The sequence below is a fragment of the Phyllostomus hastatus genome, unplaced genomic scaffold (assembly GCF_019186645.2).
Source record: "Phyllostomus hastatus isolate PE091 unplaced genomic scaffold, TTU_PhHast_1.1 phas_contig_1021, whole genome shotgun sequence".
Taxonomy (NCBI): domain Eukaryota; kingdom Metazoa; phylum Chordata; class Mammalia; order Chiroptera; family Phyllostomidae; genus Phyllostomus; species Phyllostomus hastatus.
The window spans coordinates 841,965-861,633 of NW_025333505.1; the positions used below are offsets into that span (position 1 = coordinate 841,965).

The 19,669-nt window shown below is 57.0% G+C and overlaps 1 protein-coding gene and 1 long non-coding RNA gene across 2 annotated transcripts in view; one reads left to right on the top strand and one right to left on the bottom strand.

Annotated features, from left to right (window-relative positions):
- Positions 1 to 19,669, bottom strand: part of CNTNAP2 (contactin associated protein 2) — a 1,612,013-nt gene that overhangs the window by 28,904 nt on the left and 1,563,440 nt on the right. The window lies entirely within an intron of this gene.
- LOC123815650 lies at positions 17,232 to 18,739 on the top strand. The gene is made up of 3 exons (XR_006785151.1): positions 17,232 to 17,280; positions 17,592 to 17,764; positions 18,603 to 18,739. It is a non-coding gene; the product is annotated as an uncharacterized LOC123815650 (long non-coding RNA).

Below are 19,669 nucleotides of genomic sequence, written 5' to 3' on the forward strand. Positions count from 1 at the left end.
TGACGTGTAAACCGTGTGCTAGTTGTATTAATCCTTCACCGTTGTTTACTGTATGCTTTTCTCTGGCATGGAGGAAGGCGGGACTAAAACATTCAGGTGTCATTCAAATAGCCCTTGACCTACGACCTTTGCTAACTCAATCACAAAGAGGTGACCTGGGGGGAGAAACAGAATCTTCTTTTCCTCCCTCGCCCATCAAGGTCTCTGTAAATCTTTTTCTAAGTGCTGATAAAATAAAATTGGATTGTTTTTTTCAGAAAAAGCAATAAAAAGAAATGTCTTAATATGAAGAGGCTAGTCTACTACACAATTTTGTGACAACAGGAAGTATAACATTTTTATTTGCGTGAACTTATCCCAGTCCCCAAACTTTCGGGGGATACACGTGTAGGTTGAGGTTGTCCTTCTCACCCCTAAAGCCTAGTCTGAAACCGCAGACTCACTGTGGCTGCTGGTTAATGTGACGCAGTTGAGCTTATAAGCAAAGGGGGAGAGAGGACCCCTCTGACACTCCCAGACACACTCAGCATCGCACAGGAACACACGTCTGAAGGTGAGGTCTCCATGCGTGTGCCCGGCTGTCAGTCAGGAGACAGAGAGCCCGGCGGGCCCTTCTCTGCAGCCTCCGGGGCCCCGCTGCCCAGCGTGGCTTCCGGGGCCGAGAGTAACAGGCTCCGAACCTGACAAGACCTGTCGGAAGAACGGACGCAGCTGTCGGTCATACCCCACGGAGCTGGGCGCTGAGGTTTACTCCGTGGGGAATGCCGGTCCGAGTTCGCCGCTCAGTCTTTGCAAATCTAAGCCACGCGTCTGAGCCCTCGGCCGCCGGAGGACAGGGCACTGCCGTGCGGTCTGGATCTCCCACGGAATCTAAATGCACGGACTGCTTCTCATTCACTCACTGCCTTTTATGCAACTTCTGCCTAACCTGAGGCATCAGAAGTAAAACCCCACCAACATCTTACGTACAAAACGTCCAAAGTGAAATACAGCACAGAAGAATGATCTCTCTCTCTGTGTGCCCTGCTTCTGTTTTTTTTGTAATTACATTTATTGGGGTGACTGTTTTTAGGCTTCGGAGAGTCCTATAGTCAGCACTATAAGGAGAACAAGATTAAGCTTTTAAGTTTTTTCCTTAATTCCTCTCCAAACTGTGGAAGACTGTTCCAGCCACGCCCAGCCCCTGCTGACTTGCATCCAGCTCCCGGGGGCGGGGCTTTGGGGACAGCAGAGGGTGCTGGCCTCACACACGTCCCCGGCAGCGTAACGCAGGGCAGGCTGGGAAAAGTGTGCCAACAAATGGTTGTGTTCCAGACGATGTCAGCTTGAATGATTAAGTAAAAGAAAGAGTGGTTTCCTGCCTGTGTTCTCGCTTGTGTTTTAATTCCTGCACCTGGAGGCCCCTCAAGCTGTGGTACTCCAGAGAAAGACATCCTCTGAGGCTGCGTGACAGGCAGTCATTAAGGCATCAGGCCCCGGGCGGCTGAGGTCGGGGCTGAGTGGTGAGGCCTGACTGGCTTGCAGAGAGAGAGAGAGAGAGAGGGCGCTGCCGGAAAGCGGGTGGGGGGTTCCCTCGGTTTGCTCTGCATGTCACATCGTTAACATCAGACAGAATTCAGATCTTGGGGCCCCGGCCCGTGAAATGATGTTTGGGAGACAGCGTGCTTGGAGGCTGACCCTGAACCTGAGCAGGTCATTGCGTGGATCTGAACGTCACGATGATACTCGCCCGTCGCCGCGAGGGAAGGGGTCCGGATGTGGACGGCAGGCCCGTGGGTCTACAGCGTGTTTCTTCCCACAGCCCCTTCTTCCTGCCCCACCTCTAAAGCCCACTCGTCATTCTCAGGCCGGAAGCACAGCCCACTGGGTCGGGGGAGCGGACAGAGGCTACCTACGTTTCAGCGAAGCGTGTTACTGTGTGTCTCGTGGCTCTCTGGTGGGGAAGGCAGGTGTGTGTGGGCTCGAGATGGCGAGGGGAGTGTTTCAAGGGTGGGGTTACGGTGAGATGAACTGTGGGTGGAAATCCACCGAAGAGTGAAAACTGGCTTCCGGGAAGAATTTCAGTGGGATGTCTCCAGGCTGACGTTCTATGCCTCACTATTTGGACAAGGACGTCGGTGGCACATTGACTGACGTGTCACAGCATGTCGTAGAAAGGGGCGGTTCTACGTGAGAGGACAGGGTCCTGAGCCAAAGGGACTTCGAGAGGCTGAAATGGTGGCCTGGATCTGACTAGAGAAGTTGAGCAGAAACAAATACCTGATTTGTGTAACTGAAAATACTGCCCACCTCCTCCCACCCCCCAAATCGCCTGCAGTCTCACGTTGTATAGAACACACCTCATAGCAGCCTGCACCCTCCTCCCTGCCGTCCCCCGACACTGCAGCCCACGCAGGACGAGGGGATTCTGAGTGTGAGCTGGGAGTCAGGAGTGAGACGTGGTCGAGACGAGGAAAGGACAGGCCTCGCGTCTCGTCTCGGCGCTGTGGTCTCTGAGCCTGTCTCCATCGTGGTCAGAATGAGCCCGGGGAGGCGTTCGGCTCAGGACGGAAGGACGGACGGAGCCTTCAGGACAGGCAGCGGTGATAAACCAGGGCCTGAGCAGCCGACGGCGCCCACGCCTGAAGCTGTCACAGGGCAGAGTCAAAGGGACTGGAAATGCTCACCACCCCGACGTTTGGGAAATGCACCGAGGCTCTGCCCCCTCGTGAACAGTTCGGCACTCCTGGCGGCAGCAGGGGGGCCGGAGAGAGAGAGAGCACAGATGGACAGGAAGGGCGAAGCCAACCCCTCCAGCATCCGTAGCACAGTCCCTTCACGCCAGTGCCCTGGGTGACTCCCGTGGGGCTGAAAGGGCTGTTGATCTTCACTTTCCTTTTAACGAAGGACGGGGGCTCTCTGGGGCGTGTTTTCGTGGGGACCTGTGTTTTCACCTCCGGCTGTGCGGGCTGCGGGCTGTGCAGGCTCGGGGTGACTTTCCCAGCTGGGCCCAGTGTCCGGTCCTGTCATGATCTCTGCCCTCCCGGCTGCCGTGCACGCCCCTGGCGCGTCCGTCTCCACTTCGGAAGGTGCAAATTACAGTGGCAGCAGCCCCCGGGAGGACATGTGTTTTCTAGAACAGGCTGGCAGTCATTTTCTCTCGGTGTCAAGCTGTGTGCTTTGTTTCAGAGAGAACTGAAGCTTAAGATATTTTATGGACCAACGGCATTAATCTCTCTTCTAAAATATGTTACTGCGAATCCTGTTGGGAAAATGAATCTGCCTGAAAAGGTTGCTTTCCTGGGTAACTGAGGATTCGGCGCTCTTGGCCGGAGCGCCACATTTCGGTGCTTCAGACTGAGCAGCTGTCTGGGAGGCCTTCTTCAGCACGGGGGACCCCCACGAGGCCGCGCCCTGGCTTCCATGGCCCTGTGTTCGCCACCGAGGGCCTCGTCCTCCGTAACAAACAAACGGGATCTTCTAGGACTGAAGGCGAAAATGTTAAGATGTTGAAACACTTTCTGCCCCCTAAAAGTTCACTGTTTTCCCTTCTGGTTTTAAAAAGAATGGAAACATGTTCGTCGTGGGTCTCTAAAGGCTGGAGCCCCGGGCACTGTGGCTCCGAGCCTGGTGGCTACGTCCCTGCAGGACACTCGGGGTGACTTGTCCTGATGGCGCGCGGCCTGACGGGGAGCTCTGTTTTGTTACACCGGGGGCTCAGCTGCTGCGCAGCCCTGGGCTTTGCCTCTTGAACGAGGGTCTGAGTGCCCTGCTCCTTTCCCGTCCGGCAGAGGTGGAGCAGGAGCTGCGCTCCTGCGCTGCGTGGCCTGGCCGCCCTCCTGCGGGGGTGAGCGGAGCTCCGTCCTTCCCGCAAGTCCTCTTGGTCTCCACCGGTGTTTTAAAACGTGTGAGCAGTTTTACAGTAAAAAAGAGTCGTCTTCTTCCAAAGATGGTGTTTCTTTAGCTGTGATGCTACCTACTGTTTGTACACTTTCTTCTCAATGTTTGGTTTTGGGGCAAAATTCCACGGAAAAAAATGTGCTTTTCATTTTAGAACAAGACTGAGATGACAGTCTTACACCAATGAACTTTTTCACGGAATCCTCCCTCCCTCCCTCCCTCCCTCCCTCCCTCCCTCCCTCCCAGGATTGACTGAATAAGCGCTGCATGCTAGGTGGTGGAAATCCAGTACCGAAAGAGTCCCTACCTTCGAGGACTGTAATTTACTGTCACATGACATTGTATATTCTGACAGCATGTAGGGCAGTGATATTATCTGTTGCCTGAATGAATGAAAGACTGAACAAGTGAAAGACGAAAGGGCCACTTCTTTAGGGTGAGCTCAAAAGCCAGCTGAGTGACGAGCAGGACACCATGCCTTCTCCTGGGGAAAGCCTGCGGCTCTGCAGTGACATTGCACACGCATGAGGGCATGGGAGAGGGAGAGAGGGAGACGTGATTTCGGAGAGGACGATCCGGAGGCCACTGCTGAGTTACACCTGAGTCCTGATCGGTCTCCAGGAAGCCATGCACTCACTCACCTGGGGAAAGCACTCAAGGCACAAGAACAGTAACTACGAGGGCCTGGAGGGAACACCTGCGTGTGTGCCCCGGCTCCCCCACAGGCTGAGGCTAGGGGCTGGCGTGGGGGTGGACCCTGCTTGCCCATGGGGAGACTGGGTGGCTTTCTAGCTTCCTGGGAGCGGCTCTGCATTCAGTGTGGCACGTGAGTGCAAAGGGTCCTCCGGTGACACAGCCTCACCTGCCTGCGGGACGGGGCTCAGAGCTCGGTGGCCCCGCAGCCCGCGCACAGCCCGCGTGCTGGAAGGACGGGCGGGCGGAGACAGGCCTGGGACTGGGCCCTTTCAGGCTGCAGGGAAACGGTGGGGCCTTGACCTTCAGGACCCCGCAGCACGACAGTCCCCCAAACCGTAGCACCTCGGCACACACAAGCGCGGCCACCAGAGCAGACCAGTCCCCAGAGCAAAGGCCCGTCAGGACCCTGCTGTGGGCCGAGTCGGGCTCCCCGAAGATGCGCTGAATTTCTGACCCCCGGTGCCCGGGAACGGGACCGTGTTTGAAAACAGAGTCTTTGCTCGTGGGATGACTTAAGTTGAGGTCACATTTGACCAGGGTGGGCCCCAATCCAGTGACCGGTGCCCGTAGCGGAAGAGGAGGAGAGACACAGACACACACGGAGAGGGCACCCTGGGAGGATGGGGCCCTAGGTGACAGACTGATGCTGCCACAGCCGAGGGACGCCAGGTGTTCCAGCTACGAGGGGCCAGGAGAGCAGATTCTCCCTCTGAGCTCCCAGGGAACCAAACTTGCGGACACCCTTCCTCTACCTTACAAAGAGTGTGCAGGCCTGGGATGTTTGGCGTGACCGTGACCTTGCCCAGGTGAGCCTGGGGCCCTGGGTTCAGCTCAGAGCGGACGGCTGGGGGCAGTCCCCTGCTGTTTGTTTCCCGGGCAGTGGCGCTCACCCGGTGCTTCGCGCCGCGTGCGGGAGTCCCGCTCTCAGCCCCTCTGCCCGTGGCTGCGCGGCCACGGTCCACGCCGCTGCCGCCTTGGAGGAGTCCTGCGGATTCCTCCGGAAGCTCCCGAAATACATACAGTCGCCCTTCCTAGAGTCCTTCCGCTGAGAAATTTTATTGTGCTTTTCACATCAGGAGAGGAGTCCTCAATGAAGGAGCAAACGACAAATCTTGTAAAGTGATGACGACTGTAAAGGTATCGTGCCTGCACCTGAGTGAGCAGAGCACCCTCAACAACACGCACCAAACCAACGACGGAGACGATTTCCTACGTGCCCCAGGGCAGCGAGAAGCACTTCCTCTGCAGGCAGTGTAGACTTCGTTTATCTTTAGACAGAGGGGAAAGGAAGGAGAAGGAGAGGGAGAGGCATCCACGCGACAGAGAAACATGGACAGGTCGCCTCCCATACACGCCCTGACCAGGACCGAACCTGAAACCCAGGCAAGCGCCCTGACTGGGAATCGAACCGGCGACGCCCAACCAACTGAGCCACAGCGGTCAGGGCTCTCCAGTTTAGATAGCGGAACTCTGTTAACACTCATACAGCAAAAAGACAGCTTGAGACACCAAAAAAAAAAAAAAAAAAAAACCATCCCTGTGAGTTGAATAACTTGATACTGGCCTAGGGAGTGAGTTTGGTGAAGGGCCTTCCAAGAGAAAAGACAAACTTTCCTCAAAGGAAACTTTCAGAGGATCGCTTAAACACCCCACCTCTCCAGCAATTTAACTGCCTGCACCTTCAAATTCTGAACTCTGACACGACCCTCCCCTGGGGTCATGAACGGCACACACACACAGAGTGATGTCGCATACAAGTCACTGTTGATGCAAGATCGGAACTGCCGGATCTTCCTAGAAAAACACAAAGCACTGCCTTCAAGTTCAGCACAGAAAGCGCATCTACACGGGGGTGTACTTATTTACAAAGGGAGGCTTTGCCGATGTGGCAGCCGTAGAGAGAGTTCTGGAAGAGCTGAGGGCCCGAGTATTTTTCTCTCCCTCCGCGAGGACCGGCCGACACAGGGGAACCGCGGCGATAACAGTGGCTGACACCTACAGCCCGTGTTTTATGCCCTGCGCAGAGCAGTTTACATGCATTACCTCCTTTAATCCTCGTCGCTGCTCTGCGAAACAGGTGCTATTATTACCTTCCTTTTCCTCTGACAGAGGAAACAGGCCCGGGATGTTAAATATCTTAACCCTTCTTTTACCCTGCTCTCAGCTGCTCTGCTCTAACGCATTTCCGATCACTGAAAGCTGCAGATCTGAAAACTGACAGAGAGAATGTGTGTTTATAAAGGAGGCCGGTTCTGTTTCCAAAAATTTAAACGGAAGCGTGCAGCCCTTAATTGCGGTCTCTCGAGGTGCAGCCTGGGCACCCCGGTAAGCAAGGAGGCAGCCTCGATTCTTTGGGGCGCAGAATGGAGCTCCCATCGGGAGGCCACAGAGCCGGGGCGGAGGCGGAGTATCAACAGTTACAATCTATAGAGGAGAAAGCCCAGGCCGAGTTCTGCTAAGTCACTGGTCACACAGCCCACTGAGGGCTGAACCAGGGCTACTGCGCCTGCCCCCGGTTCCTGGAAACCTGAGTTCCCACAGCTAGGAAAAGGGATGCTCCCCCCCCCGGGACTGGTACGTGGCGCGTGGCGTGGGGCGTGGCTCTCCTCAGTGGGCAGACAGCCCTCTGACGGACTCTGCTCCCCTCAGATTGTGCAGCCTCTTACTCTGCCTTCAGACCCGGGGACGTGTTTCTGGAGAGAAGGCAGTCTGACTCCAGGTGAGGCCACGCTGGTGCAGGGCACGAGGGGACGCCGAGCGGACCCATCACGTTGGAGCCGGAGCCGGGCGGTCAGTGCTCCCGAGGGGGCGCTAGCCCTGGCCGACTCCGCCCTTGGAGCCTTGAATAACAGAGCAGATCGGTGAGCGGAGACGGGCCACGGGCTGCCTTCTCGGCCAGGGACGAGGACCGGCACGGGGGGCGTGTGCCAGCACAGACGCCGAGGACCTGAAGTTAACGTGGCGAACTCTCAGCCCTTAGAGTGGGAGGGAGGAAAGGCCGCCAACTGAAATGAGTTTGTGATTCAGTCTCTGAACGCCGTTAACACGGACAGGACATCGGAGGGTCAGCGTGGAGTGTCCTCCGAGGGCAGCTGGCCTGGCACAGGAAGGAAGCGGGTTTGCTTTATTGTCTTCTCTATGCCAGCATCATCGCTGGGAGCCCTCGGGAGAGCAGCAGCATTTGCTGGACTTCTAGCTTCCAGAGAGCACAGAGACGCTGACTTTCGGAAACGCACCCCTTTTAAGGCCCAGCTTTCCTGTGCTGAATCAGTTCGAGGTTCTGCCCGTTTGGTCAGTAATGACGCCCCTTCCGCCCACATCCGGGGTCTGAGCTCTGCGTGGTGGCCCAGAGCCGGGGCACTGCATGGCCCAGGACGGGAGCCTGCTGCTCCGTGTCCGCAGGCAAGTCCGAGCGGGGACTGTGAACTTCTCACCTGCCCCGGGGGCCGGTGACTCTGGGGCGAGCGGGGGAGCTGGGGCCCGGCGACAGAGGAAAGCGGTGGGCTTTGTTCAGAATGCGTGTGTTTCTGACTTTGCAGGGGTGGGAAAGGCGCTGCTTAGGGCACTTGTCCCCAAACGGGAGGTGTCTTAGGAACCCCTCACCTCTGCCCTGTCCCGAGTCAAACCCAGGCTGCCGGCCCCTGTGCTCTGGGACTCCTGGGAGACCTGGGCCCCTTCAGGGCCGCCCCAGACAGCGTGCGGCCTCAGGGGTGAGTCTGAATCCCTGCAGGGCCGGACGGCTTTGGCCGTGCCAGGGAACTCTCTGTGAAGCGGTTCAAAGGAAGAGTGCTTTGGTTATCAAGAGGAACCAGGAAAACGTGACGGAAACGAAACACTTGGAACTCAGATTTGCTTCACAACACTGGATGCTCCTGTTTGTCTGACAGGCTCCGAACCAGATTTTTGCAGTTCATCGAAACGTAGCGCAGCAGACTCCCTGGTCACCCCTCGACACCCACTGAGCCTCGAAAAACCGAAAGTTTTGATTTCTGGGGTTTACCCGAGTTTTCAAGTTGTACAAGCTGCCCATGGGCTGCATGAGCGGCTTATTGTGAGATTTCTTAAGTTTTGCCTTTGTCTCACAATAACATGAATTTAGGGCTAAGAGTTAACCTCCGGGCTAACCTTCAGTCCTAACACAGGAGACTTCTAACTCTGTGCTCAGACTGAAATCCTTGGAAATAAAAATACCAGGAGCAGGAGACCACAGATACAAACGTATTAATGGAATATACCACTGACTTTTTGGGGTTTACCTTTAACTTTTAAAATCAAGCTTACTGACGTATAATCAGTATATAACAAATGTGCCTATTTTAAGTGTGTGTGCAGTTTTGGTGAATTCTCCCAAATATTGAAGATACGCCCTCGTAACCACCATCACCACCAAGCCCCTGGAACACGGAAACTGGAAGTTTGTACAAACTCTCTTTTTGCTTCCGGTTATTTGTGTGTGTCTGAGCGTTTGTGTGAAAATTCATCCCTAAGAAACTACTTAAAATAACTTTCACCCTGGTAGAAAGCTTTTGAGAATAATGTCATCTGAGATTCTAATAGTGCTGTCATTTGTGTAAGAAACTTTATAGAACAATAGGGCTTTATGCTTAAAAGCTTCTCAGAGAATGTTGATTTATAAAAGAGTTTTTGCTAGCAGTGAGGTTCCCCCCCCCATTTTCTTTCTTTTTTGTTTTCTTCAGGTCCCTTCAGAGACAAAAGGGAGCGTTTTACAGAAAATGCAGCACGCTGGCCTCAGAGTCCGGGTTCTGGGGTAGAAATCGTTCCGGAATACAGTGTTTTGCATGACCCAATGTGACTCCAGGACCATAGGAAAGTACATGTGCGGCACCTTTAATGAAATCCTCACGGTCGTTCTCCCTTGCATTTCGTTTTCTCCCGTCTCCCACCCGAAGCGTGCTCCGAGGTCATGCGTTAGGGCACTCCTCAGAGGAAAGCACTGCCTTCGTACAGGACCTGAAAGTGGCCCCCAAGAATCCCCGGGTGTCCGCCCCGCCAACCCTGCCCCGGGCTCTCCCTGGCAGCCTTTCTTAGCACGTGCTTTCGCAACCAGCAGTGTTGTTTCCGGACAATGCTTCAGCAGAGCTGAGTTGTGATCCCTCAGCATCCCTCTACCTCCCCCCATGCGATCTGGCCAGGCCTGCTCTGAGGGAGACGGGTGACACAGCCTGAAACCCAGGGCAGGTGGCTTTGGAGAAAGGCGAAGAGGGGAACCTGTGCAAAGGGGGATGCTGGCGGGGACGCCCCCTGAGACTCGGGAGACAGCCTGAGACCCAGGGTGCCCCTCGTGCACGTGGCCTCCCGACAGAGCCATGGCCGGCCTGGCGGGGAGGGGCTCGGTGTTTATGGGACGAACGCACTGAGTAGCCGCACGCAGTGGGACCACTGGTGCTAGTTTCTGTCGTTGTTCTCCCAGTTCCTGGGCTTTACAAGAGGCCTGGGGACACCCCGTTCGGAGGGGAAAGGACTCCTTCTGCATCACCCACAAACCAGCGGCGGAATGAAGGTCTGGATTTGCAGTGCGCACTGCTCGCAGGGGGGGCTACAGGCTCGACGACTGGGGCCGGCCCCACGAACCCGCAGACCAGGCTCCTGCGAGGAGGCCCCAGCAAGAGATGGCCGTGCTCCGCTGCCCGCCGCCCCGCTAATAATTCATGATGTCGCCGGGAAATGGTGCCCCCGAAACAGAGGACAGCCTCCGAGAAGAGCTCAGCCAAAGTGCATTTTGTGGTTCTGAACACCTATCGCCAGAGACAGCGTATTGATTCCAGAGGCACCGAGGCCGGGCTGAAAACCACCGCACATCGACTGGCTAGTTGGGTGGCCGCTACACGCTGCCTGTCATGTGCAGCTTCAGAAAGTGGTCACACCAATGTCAGGCAGCTGACAGGCTTTGTACTCATTTATCCCTTTTTGTGCAAACCTCGCGTAACTAGGCAAGAAGGAGAAGCAAGAGCTGTCATCTGGGGGGAGGCCCAGCCTTGCCACGAACAGCTTGGCGGCCTCAGGTGAAAGTTCCCAAATCTCTTCGAGCCTCAGTTTCAACGCACACGCACACAGATTTGTGTTTCTCTTTTCCGCACCCCCAAACCGAACTCACCAGCAGGGGGCACCAGCTGCACCTCCAACACACACCAGGAGTCTGCCGGGTGCTGTGGGTGTCCACGAATCACCGTCTAGCTCAAGCCCCCACATCTTCCAACTGGCATTAAAAAGAAACCCAATTGAACTCCTGTTCTACAAGTGTTACAATTCCGAAGAAGTGTTGAAGAGAGAAAGAACCTTGGATGTGCTTTAGAAAAACATATCCAAGTGGCGTTCCTCAGTTGCTCTCTCTGTGTTTCCTGAGCTCCCGCTGCACCCAGGTCACCAGGGAGGCTGGGGCCCGCAGGCGCCGCTGGAGAGGGTGAAGCAGTTTGCGCACAGACACGCGTATCCACAAGGCCCGGCGGGACGGCAGGGTTCAGAGGGCTCCGTCCAGCAACGGCGTCCAACTCCCCCCCAAGGAGGGGCGGGTGACAGAGGGGGAGCTGCCCCCGGGGGTGGGGAGAGCCACCAAATGAACCAGGACAGATGCCCCGAGGCCAGTGGAGTCCAAGCACTTTCCTGTGTTGGGAGCCAAGTGTGCACGGTGGTATTTCATCCGGTGTCAGGCCGGACAGGACGAGGGTCGGTGGGGATGGAATGACAGCACCACACTTACAACGGATGGACGGACGGACCGGTCACGTAAGAGGTGGGACGACAAAGCCCAGACGCCCAAGCTCTGACAGCTTCCCTCTCGGTCCCGTGCTGTCCAGCTTCTCTCCGGACACCCGCAGTGACGGCCGGCTTGGGCCTCTCCAGGTGACGGGCTGCGGGCTCGGGCCATCACCCCCTTTACCCCGAAAGGACACCTGCCCGCCAGACCCAGCGGTTCTCACCCAGCCCCGAACGCACACACAGGCCCTGCGTCTCCCTGCCAGCACCCCCCGGGGAGTCACAGGCAGCCCCCGCCGCCCCCACGCCCCTCCCCTTCGGGCTAACTGCCCCCAACGCCCGCTGCTGTTCTCTGGGTGGGTCACCCTCCGCCGGCCACGTCCTGCCTTGGCGATGCCCGTTTCATGACACGGAACTCCTAGCCGGACGACAAGCCAGACACGCCCGACAGCGGGGCCCCTGGACGCTGCCTTCACGCCGGCAGCTCTGAGATCGAATTTTCACGGCCGATACCCCGCCGTGTGCCCAGAGCTGCCCTCGTCTCCTTCACCTTGAACTCACGTAACTGTGTGAACTTGTATTTAACTCCATTTTTTTGGTTTTGGCTCCGATTTATAGACACTTAAAATCATGATGGTGCCTTACATTGAATTACACATTTCTAATGATCTGAGGGCGTCTGCACATGCTGTTCTGATGACTTTTGATTCTCTTATTCACCTTATCAGTTACCCGCCCCTAACTTTCCATCATTTGGGAGTTTGATTGGCAGGAATGGAAACGGCTTCCACGGACACACGTGTTGAGCAGAAAGGAGGGGCCTCCCCTCGTCCACGCTGCGGGCTCAGGGGCGGACAGCGGGCAACTACACATGTGGACACACCTCTGAGATAACTGCACAGAAAGAAAGGTGCCACGAAGGGAAACACAGCCCCACGAGGGAGTAAGAAGTGACCGGGCGAGGCTGACAGACCGCTCCGAGCAGCGCGCCGTGCGCCCGGGAGGCCGGGACTCAGGGGAACAGATGACGCATCTGGCCTCCTGCTTTGTTCCGAAGAGAATTCCGGGTGATTACCTCTGAGCGGGCTGCGTGCTCCCTGCGAGCGCGAAGCCGCGGCCTCCTCTGTCTGAGTCACAGACACTGAGTCAGCACCGGGTACGACGTCTGGCACCCGGTGTGCCTTTCAGGGGCACGTGTCGAGTAAGTGCAAAGACGGACCGCGACAGGCTGCGACACACGTTTCGCTGAAATGAAGGAGTCCTAAGTCAAGGCCACTCGGCAGGGCTTTATGATGCCTGCCCCGGGACACCCCGCAGCCACGGCACGCGAGGGGTGTGATCAGACCGCGGCCCGTCTGCCGCGACAATGTCACACCGGTCAGAACGCACCCCGAGTTGTTCTCAAGTACCCCCTTTCCGCTCATCTGGCATGCAGGAGTCACGGCTCTAGCTCCGTGCGGCCTGATTCTGGAGAACTCGCCGTGGGTCATGCGAATCACGCCACTCTCCAAATTCCCGCGTATCACCTACTCCGGAATCTGCTCCAGGATTTTGTCCGTCACCATTTTACCAGTCAGTGCTTCCTGGAAACTGCCTTTTAAAAAGACATGCTTGGAAGAGGGCATTTCCTGGCGCTTCCCCAGACTTACAGAGTTCCTCCACAGTCACCGATCGGTCCCCTCGACAGATGCTCTTAGCACCTGAGGTGATGTGTCTGCTGCACCGGCGGGGGGGGGGGGCGGCGGGAATGAACTGATTGATGAAGTATCTGCTGTGAAGCAGGAAACTCGCAGGTAGAAGAGACGGAGATGGAGAAGGAAAGGCCAGAGAGAGAAATGGGACCCGGTTCCTGTGCTGAGGATGGGCTGCTAGACCCAGGAACATAAATTAGATACATTGCACATGCTGAAATAAACTAGAGTCCGAGAAGTTCAGGTGCAGATGCTCAGTGAGGGCGGGGGGAGGGACTGGCCACTTCTCCCGGGAGGGCAGAGAGAGCTGCAGGACCCTGGGTGAAGAGGTGCTTGGGGACCGGGGCCCTGTGGGGGCTCAAGCTGGGAGGGGCCTGGCCAGGCCTCCTGTTTTGGGGGTCTTTAACTTTCTGGAGAGTTACACACGGAGATGAGGGTGGGGGTGGGGCCGGCGCCTGGGGCTCTCCCAGCCTCACCACTTCCAGAGGGAGTTGCCCTCTGCACCTCTGAGGACACGCTCTCCCTTGAAGGTCCCTTTTCCAAGGAAAGAAATTTCGTCTGCTGTCCTCTGAGCGGATTTACCTGGTGAGGTTTGGGATTAGCGTTTTAATGGAAATAGTTTTTGTTTCTGAAAGGGCTCGCTTGGAGTGGTTAAACCGTCCCCTTCTCCTCCACCCTGCACAGCGCCAACCCGGGCTTCATCTGCGTGGCAGGCCTTCCCCTCGGGCTGTAACGAAGGTCAGGTCTCGGCGAGCACTGATGCAGCCCCTACCCCAGTGACCACCAGCTCCAAGGGAGCAGAAGAGGAAAAGGTGAGCCTGCAGAGTGAAAACCCATTCGGACGGTGGTTGTTTCCAGAAGCAGCGCAACGACCCAACTCCGTGTGCGCGCACCCGCAGACGCACGACGGTCTCAGGACCGAGAGTGACCGACGACGGAGGCCGCGCCCCAGACCCTCTGGGGGCTGCACAGCCTTGCCCTCACCAGAGGCTGGGCGGGGGGGAGAACGCGCACAGGTTACATCAGAGCGAGAAGGATGGACACTACGGAATCTGCAGGAAGGTGAGGCCTCCTGACTCTCCAAGGAGCCTCTCCCCCTCCATCAACCTCCTGTGTGCTACAGACACAGACGGAGAGGGCGGCTTTCAGGACACAGACTTCTGAAGTGATGAAAGTTTCCGACTTTTTGCTGAGGATTCAGACTGCACGTTCGCACTGCCCCGCGAGAAGCCCGGCGGCGGGTGGTCCTGAAGGTGTGGGTACGGCAGTGCAGCCGGAGCAGTTTGTGGGCCACCGACTGACGGGGAGGCCCCTCCCTGGGGACCAAACCTCCCCCTCCCCCCAAAGAAAACCCTCCGAGCTTGGCTGATTCGGACGAGGAGGAGCAATGAAAACAGGAAGCACTCTTCTCTTCCAGATGTGCTGGCTCGACCTCCGCTCACTCAATCCCCTGCTCTCCTTTCGTTCCCCCGGGTGTCACTGAGGCCCCCGGGACAGCGAGGATCCCCGCTCCGGGGGGGTCACAGGGACACTGCCCTCCTCGTCACTGGGAAACCAGAGACTGGGCCGGATACAGAGCATGGATTCTGGGGAGGGGCTGTCAGCCGCCAGTGCCCCGAGGTTTCCTGAGTGTCCACCCCTTTGGCAGCGAGACGACACGAAGGCCGCACTCGTTTACCCACAGTCTGTCCCGTTCTCCGAAGTCCGGGGGTGTGAAGGGGAGCGCAGTCGGACAGTGGAGACCCTGAGGGGCCACACAGACGGGGCTCCCACCCCACACTTACAAGGCGAGTAGCACTGGGCTAGCACTGCACCCTCCTGAAGCCTCAGCTTTCTGTCTGTAGGACGGGGATGATGTCAGGTGAGAATAACGTGAGAATTAACTGGAACAATACAAGCAGAGGCCTTAGCATAGATGATGGTACCCAACAGACTTTCGAGAGACGGTGGCTGCCATCAGTTCTGCTACTAGTCTCAGCAGCCTGGGGCTCAAACACCAGCCAGCAACCACACGAGACAGAGAGTCTTCCCAATACCGCGTTCTGGGCTGGGTGTCTGCAGCATGGCTCCGATACCCATGCAGAAGCAAAGGAGAGCTTCCTGACGAGACCAAATGCAGTGAACCTGCGACCTGGACCCTCCCGGGAGCAGGTGCAGCCTGGCAAGAGGCGTTGTTGCAGCAGAACCGAGGCGCCGCCGTGCTTGTGCTGCTCCAGATTCCCACCGGCCCCCACGGCACTTCTCCAGAATCAGAGCTGCGCCGCGACCCAGTGCGGCGCGCTCCCCGAGCTCCCGGCTCGGCGCTGGCTGTGGGCCAGAACCCAGACCTCGGCCCCAGAGACGGTCCAGAGGAGACAGCCGCCGCCGGCTGTCTGGTTTTCCCACCCGCGACGCAGGCCTGCCTTGAACCCAAGGGGCCCCCGCGTGTCCTTACGACTTTGTAAAGGGTGTCGTGACTCTCAGCTCTGGAGAAAGTAGAGGCAGACTGGACCTGCAGAAGCAGCAGTGAGACATCTCGTCCTCAGTGCCCCCCCCCCCAATGTGGTTAAAGACACGGTGCAGATCAGGGGGGAGTTCTCTAAAGAAATCTTCTGGAGGGACCCACAATCCCCTTAATTCTTTGGTTTCCTAGTCCAAAGAAGAGCTTCCGTTGTTAATGATGTGAATCAATAGGAGGCTGTGCACTTCTGATGTGCTAATGGCGAGGATTAGGTGCGATGCAGAGAAAAAGCGAGAGGATCGATTCTGTTCTTTACCTCCTGACGGTGGGGGTCAGACTCCACGGGGAGGGGAGCCCCCTCCCGAGGGCCGAGAGCCAAACGTGAGGGTGGAAAAGTAAAGCCTTTCTCAGGGACAAGCAAGCCGTGTGCAGATTTTCAAAGGGGGGAAACCCAAGAGGCATTTTGATGCTCTTCTTACTCTTTATAAAAACCGAGATAAACAGAAACATTACTTTAAATGGGACATAATGCTCCGAGCGGCCCGTACCCGTTATCTTCCCTCAAATCATTAATTAAACCCCTTTTTACTCAGGGGATCATGTACTCTGCAGGGGCAGGCAGGCAGGCTCCTGCTCGCTGACACTGTCCAGCGTGGGGGTGTTTATGCGTACAGAAAGCATTGTACCTTGTTGTTGTTTATCAGCATCTTTGCTACAAAAGCCAACCAATTTGCTCTAAGTTGAAAAGGAAACTCTCCTCTTTAAACAAGTCGTGGAAATCCCGTGAACACTTCTGACTGTCCCCACCACACACACCTCTGCTTTGCTCGCACACACGCACTCGCCGCACAAAGCCACACACTCTTGTCCGGTTTTCCTCCTCCTCCTTTACCTGCTCCCCGCGGCGACTCTGTGGGGCACCCCATCGGGGTGCTTCTACCGCAAACCCAAGCACCCTGGGCGGTTCAGTCCTGGGGTCACCCTACTCCCACAAGAACACCCAACCTGGTCCAGTCGTGCATGGGGACCCCACCAAGAATCGGGGATCCCCGCACCAGAAGCACTGCTAAAACCTGGGGGCAGCACCCTGCTCAGCACCTGGACTCGTCCCCTCCCTCACCCTCCCCCCAGCCCTCGTGCCCAGGGGCGCAGGCACCCCTCCTGGAATTCAGCATCTCAAAGTAGCGAGCCTCCCGCAGGCAGTACTTGCCTCCAGCCGTCCGCCCGGCTCAGGTGTGCGTGCCGCTGGTTTCCCTGAAGCAGGTGGATTTCCCACTGGCCCGTCAGACTCCAGAGCCCCCAGGACCGTCCTTTGTCGGCAGCTGGGGTTCCTGCCGGCTGCTTCCAGCCCAGGAGCGGGGACCAGGGACCGGAGCCTAGACTACAGAACTGCAGGTGCAGGGAGGGCGGAAACCGCGGAGTGGAGTTCGGGGCTGGCGGCACGGACTGAACTGTGTGGAGTGACAGCAGCACATTCGAGGAGAGGTCTAAGATATGGACTGGAGTTTTTTTCCCTTGTCTGTTTGCTTTTAAACTAATTTTACTTGCAGCCTCCCACACGTGGGCAACACCCACAGCGCACGAGCGACTCTGCCTCTTGGGTGTCTGGGCTACAATTTCACAGGGCGCCCAGGTCAGACACCTCAGATACGGCTGATCTTCAGGGAGGGCCTTGAGAGGCGGGCCTTTTAGAGAAAGCTTCTTTCGGGTTTGTGTGTTTATTTACTCCACGGAGACGGTGCCCGTCCTTGCTGCGGACGGCACTTGCCGTGGGACGGAGAGCGTGGCTGTGCCGGACGCTACGGGCAGGAAGACACACATGGAGACCGGGGCAGAGGGGCTGTGTTTGAGGCATGTCTGGTACGTCTGGGATCTGGAAAAGGAAACCTAGTGTTTGCCGATTTTCTTGGGCCTCCAAGGGACCTTCTCTTGCCTCCTGGTCTCACCCAGGCCTGGTGGCTCCCGCTGGCCAGGAGAGGGCCAGGGCAGCGCTCACCTGTCCAACACCCACGTTCTGACTGTGCGAGACCCCTGCCCCCCCGCCCCCCGCACCTGTCTGTTCCTGCCGCTTCCTCCGCTCTCCTTCGGGAAGGGCTGCATCACCCCACACTCCCCAGGAGCATCTTAAAGTTCTCGCATCCTCTAAAACCAAGTATGTTTTCTTTTGTTAGTATGTTCCCCCTCAAAGGAAGGAAGAAAGGAGTACTCCTGTCTCAGGTGCAGGTGCAGTGGCGAAGCCTTGGCGGCAGGAAGCTCGCTCTGTCCCCTGGTCCAGCGGCAGGAACGGCCCCTCCTCCCGCAACTACTGGCCACGGGAGGGTCGGAAGTGGGCAAAGGGCAGCAGGTGAGGTGGGAGGGTCGGTGGGGGGTGGGGAAACCTTGGCCACGGGGAAGAAAACCAGGAAGCTGCCGCTTGCCCTTGGAAAGGGAAGCTGTGTTTGCCAAGTGAAGTGCCAGCTTCTTCTAGGTTTTCTGACCCGTCACCTGTGCGGCGGAAGCATTAGGACCCACAAGATGGTTCAGGCATATCAGGTTATAAGAGGCAGAAACCAAAAAACTAAGAAGGAATAGTCAGCCCCGTGTCCAAAATTTGTTTAAATACACGACCCTTGAAGTGCTGTGGCCAGGAGAATTTGTTTCCACTTGTATGACAAACGTCATTTGGGAAAAGGCAACACGATAGGGACAGCCCACACATCAGTGACTCCCGGGGGGCTGAGAGGAGACCGGGGGGTTGGGAGGAGTGATCACAGAGCACAAGGGAAATTTTGGGGTTACCCACGGAGTTGCTCTCTGTGTTGATTAGGGTGGTGGTCACCTGAACATAGATGTTTGCCAAAACTCACTGAACTTCACTTTGTGTAAATTTAAAAACCATGTTCTAGGTCCTGGCCAGGTAGCTCAGCTGGTTAGAGCATCGTCCTGATACACCAAGGTTGCAGGTTCGATTCCTGGTCAGGGCACATATAAGAAGCAATCAATAAATTTCATAAATAAGCAGAACCATAAATCAACCTCTCTCTCTCTCTAAAAATCAATAAATAAATTTAAAAAGAATAAAAGAAGGTCCTTTCTAATAAAAAAATAAAAACCACGTTGTAGCCATAACAAAGGTGAAAGTTTAAGGACTTTTTGGCAAGTCCCTGAGATCAGCGGCTCCTTTCTCTCCTCCATCTCGGAAGGCAGCGCAGCGAGCGTGGCTGAGGGTGAGGCTCCCTCACTGCGGAGAACCCCGGACACACACACACGCCGGGTGTGCCGGAGGGCTGTCCTTACAGTGCAGCCCACAGCGTACCCTCTGCCTGGTGCACGGCCCAGAGCGGGCTGCAGGTATACGAAAACCTGACCCTTTTCCTTCGCTACAGGGATGAGACTTCCGTGTGTGGGATAAGACAGACCTGGTGGTGAGGTTCTGCGGGCTGGGCAAGCAGCAGCCGGGAAGGGGGAGCTCTGGGGAGTATCAGCGGGCAATGCCTGCGGATGCTGAAACGCCCAGACAAAGGTGATCTTGTGACCGGAAACAGTGGTTCCCAAACTGGGCTTCCCAGGCAAACCATCTGATTCCCAGCAGGTCTGGGGTGGGCCCAGAAAAGCCGTCTGTGTAAGGCGTTCCCCTGGTAATTCTTTGCAGCTACCTGGTGTCATCGCTGGGAACGTGGGCCAGGGGACCATCAAACCTAGAGCCGCGTGTCCTAGAGGAGGAGGAGAGGCCGCACAGGCTCAGGGTGGGAGCAGCCTCTGCTCCTGCTGGGGAGGCCGCAGCGCCTCAGGGCCAGGGGGGCTGCTCCGATGTGCGGGGCGGGGCTTTCCCCGCGGGCTGGAGCTATGCTGCCCAGGGGCTCCAGAGTGAAGGGAGGGAAGGTGAGCACAAGGCTGCTGGTCCAGCAGGGGGCTGGCCAGGCTGCCTCGTCTGGGCAGAACTAGGGAAATTCCAGCTGTCCTCCTGGGCCGGCCCCCAGGTGCTCACCTGCAGGTCTCAGGCACCTCGCTAGCACGGTTCCTGGGCCAGTGGATCAATATTTGCTGAGTGCGAGAATAAACGACTGCATCTCAGCCAGGCACCTGCACGGCTGCTACGTGAGTTCCTGACCCCCCGGAGCCAGCGTGGGAGACGTGATCGCCCTGTCCAGCCGGGGCACTCTCAGGGCTCGGGGACGCGAACTGACTCACACTGCCCGCCAGTTGGCAGGTGCAATGGACGCTTCAGCACCAGAGGAGCCCAGGTAAGCGTGGTGGGTTTCCTTCCACA